The sequence below is a fragment of the Pinus tabuliformis genome, chromosome J (assembly GCF_031772625.1).
Source record: "Pinus tabuliformis cultivar Carrire ecotype Pingquan chromosome J, CPIR1, whole genome shotgun sequence".
Taxonomy (NCBI): Eukaryota; Viridiplantae; Streptophyta; class Pinopsida; order Pinales; family Pinaceae; genus Pinus; species Pinus tabuliformis.
In genome coordinates this window covers 1,590,272,846-1,590,276,641 of record NC_142295.1, presented here as the reverse complement: position 1 = coordinate 1,590,276,641, position 3,796 = coordinate 1,590,272,846, and the positions used below count along the sequence as shown (strand labels likewise).

Here is a 3,796-nt window from a genome sequence, read left to right as displayed (position 1 = left end):
AATACTCTGGAACAAGTTCTGACATGTGTTTGGAATATCTTCTTGGCTATTGATGCCCATTGCCAAGAAGCGATCCATCCAAGATGAATATTTGTTCTTGCAGGACGTTTATTTCTGAAGCATCTGTGTGAAGAATGACTGGTTTTATGACAATGCTTACATGGATGAAGATGAAAACAATGATCTTTCAAATGGCCAACTCGGTCACAGTGTTGGCATTTCACAATCTGTTGTTGTTGCTGTGGAAGAGGAGTATAATGAAGAGCAGGTGAACTCTCATGAATGAATCCAACACTCTAAAACTGAATGGGCTTTGAGTAGTCTGGAATATGAAAGGACAAGTCCTTGTCATATCCAAGACTAGTTCTGTGCTTGTTGTGGAGAAGTTGTTCCCAAGGTCTGATGATGGGCTTGGGAAGTGCAGACTGAGTTTCTGCATTTGCGTGTACAACTGTTGCTTTATTGGGCACTGGATCTGAATGAACTTCAACAATATTGATTTGCTGTTTATGGGAGTCTGTTTCATTGTTCTGAACAGAAACAGGTTCAAGATGATGATTCCTCTGTTTTAATTCTTCTTGCTGTAGCTGAGTTTCAAGCTGCAAAAAATCAATTTTCTCTTGTGCATTTTGTAGACAGACTTGAATGTCTGTGAGAGAAACTTTGCTGAATTTTAATGTATCATGATTAGTAGACAATATCAGAGTTTTAAGGAACTCTAATACTTCACTGATTCTGGCCATTTTTTTTTCTTCAATGTCTGATTTACACCTTAAAAATGAGCAGCAGGGCAAGACCAGGAAGGTTGTACAAGCGCAAAATCTCTGGTTTGCAATTTTAGAATCTCAGATAGAAACTGGCAATTCTTATATGTTGTACAAGGACTCGTGCAACAGGAAGAGCAATTAGCAGAATTTGGGAACAGTCAAGTCTTCAAATCTTTGCACAGAAATTATCGAGTACACTAGCCCAACAGAAAGTGCAGGTTGTAATTTGGCATCAATTGCTCTGCCATGATTTGTAAGAGAAAAGGGTATTCCTATTGAGTCTCATCCTTCAAAGCTTGCTGGCAGCCTGGGTTCTAAGAACCGATACTTTGATTTTGATAAGCTAGGAGAGGTTACATCAATTATTACTCAAAACCCGAATAAAATCATTGATGTGAACTACTATCCTGTGGAAACTTGAAAAGATTGAACTGAGATGCACTATGGAATCATTGCTGGAAGAGTTCTTTCATCTCACTTCCCTTAAACATTTGAGAATGTACGCAAGCGGGAAGTCGCTAACGCTGCCTGAGTCGTTCGGGAATCTTACAAACCTTCGTGATCTTCACTTGACTGGCTGCTCCAAGTTGAAAAGGCTACCAGATCATATGTTGGCTGCGTTTCCGGGAAATCAACGTTCTGAAAGAGGAATTGGAAGAGTGGGGACAATCTCAAACACTGGACGCCACTGGTATGATGCTAGCCACAAGAATAAAACTGCTACCCGTCAGAAGGACCATACATGCTACCACGTTTCAGAGAGGAACCTGCGATTTTGCTACATGTTTTGCTTGATATGCCTGGCCTGCTATTTTTTACCACGTATACTCTGTTGGTCCTATTTTGGGCAGAAATATACTATCAGGCACGGGCAATATCAGTAGACGGTTATAGACCTGCTTTTATCACAATCAATGGTATCATCTATCTCATTCAGATATGCATATGGATTTACTCTTGGTGGAGCCCTAGTCCAGTTGTTGAGATCCTCTCCAAGTTATTCTTTGCAGGTGTCTCCTTCTTTGCAGCGTTGGGGTTTTTACTTTATGGTGGCAGACTGTTCTTCATGCTTCGACGTTTTCCAGTTGAATCAACAGGACGCAGAAAGAAGTTGCAAGAGGTCGGCTATGTTACTACAATCTGCTTTACTTGTTTTTTCATAAGATGCGTCATGATGTTTTTCTCTGCATTTGACAAAGGTGCAAACCTTGATGTTTTGGATCATCCGATCTTGAACTTCATGTATTACTTGATAGTGGAAATAGTTCCATCTTCACTTGTTCTCATAATAAAACTGCTACCCCGTTTCAGAGAGGAACCTGCGTATGTGCCCTCATTAGTGTCACCAAGTGCGAGGTTGTTTTGAGGCGAACATGGGGTGAAAACATAGCTTACGCCAACACTGACAGCAGGAATTTACAGGCTTGTATTATGATAATCGCTCCATCTCTGTTTGTCGGTCAACTGAAACGTCAAGCCTTTGAAACGTCGAACATAATCTGGTCCAAATCAAGTCAAAATAATACAAGCGCAGAGTCTCACGACAAATACAGGCGCAATGGTAAAAAAGTACCAGAACTTGGTTATCTCAGACAGATCTTCACAGCGTCGAATCTCTCTCGCAGACAGAGAAGATTGCAGCCTGTTGAGGCAAAATCGGTGGCTCGTGTTTCAAGAAAGCAGCAAACGTTGCGTTCCACTTGTTCCAAGAAAGCAGAAAGCCAACATTGTCATAAAAATTTACCGAACAACACTTTCATACCATTTGACTCCTCGATCAAACTTCTACCAAATTCTAAGAGAGCATTTTGTCAGCATTTCAAGGATCGGCGACAGTCAGAAGAGAGTTCACGAATCACATTAAATAAATCAAGTCCTTATGAATATGTCCAATATAATAACACCTCCTGCGGTGCACTTTGAACTTTGAAGCCATCAAACAGAATGATAACTAGTGGATGATTGGCGTACGACATGAGAATAAATCTTTGACAGAAATAAGATCTCCCTCGTCTCTGCCGTATGGAAACGCTCCAGCATCCGCCAAAACACAGATAATCCTTTTCCAGTGAGATCTTGAGCAGACATTATAAAACCACAAGTTTAATAACTACTTTGTCACAATATTGCATGCCTATCGACGGATTTTGGAACCCTTCGAACTCTGGTCTGACATGTGGTGATATATATATCGGAAAGTATGGAAGTTTATTTTTATATATATCAGAAAGCATAAAAGTGTATCTTACGCCAACAACACCATTGTTCAAATGCTTCTCTCTGAAAAACTCGAGAACCCACAGTTAAAGCCGAAACGAACCCAAGCGACCGCCGTCAGCATACACTTCTTAGGCCGAGAATCATCTGCAGAACGATACTTGTTCTCAAGACAGCTCCGGTAGGAAAATGGGCAGACCCACTTAAACAGAGGTTGAGAAACCAAATAGACAGGTAAAAAAAATGCTTACTACAACTACCAGTAAACGACATGCGCACAAAACCGATTCAGGTTCAGAGAAAGAAACTATGACCCAACAAAAAGCCTTGAGTTATACACAATAGCATTTAAGCTGAGATAAACAGAGGCACGACACATATCTAGACAGTTGGCGGAATGAGAGATAGCAAGGGATGACTACGAAACTTCCCCTGATGGTTAAGAGCACCAGTTGTCGCAGCCCATTGGGTCCTTCATCATTCAGCACTGTATCTCATTGGTAGCGAGGACGGACGAATCGCTGGTTCACGCGGGTTCGGATGAAGCGTTATGCATACAATGCTCTGTTCTGACAAATGCTCTGGAGCAACGTTCAAATGAGTAACACATTCAATGTGTATTCCTGCGTGGAGGCACCATACAATGTTCAACGTTCAAGGCAGAGAACCCGGAGAAAATACCAGGTCAGGGGTGTCAGTTCTGAATTATGGGCAGAATAGGAAAATAGGCAGAAAATGGAGTTACAAAGGCAGGAATACTAAAACTAGGACCTGCTCATAAAGACCATAAAACAAATGGCTCAAAGAATTTA

General features: G+C 41.2%; 1 pseudogene; it reads left to right on the top strand.

The window, feature by feature from the left end:
* The first annotated feature begins 1,509 nt into the window (after positions 1–1,509).
* Positions 1,510–2,133, top strand: LOC149233558 (tobamovirus multiplication protein 3 pseudogene; annotated as a pseudogene).
* The last annotated feature ends 1,663 nt before the right edge of the window (positions 2,134–3,796 follow it).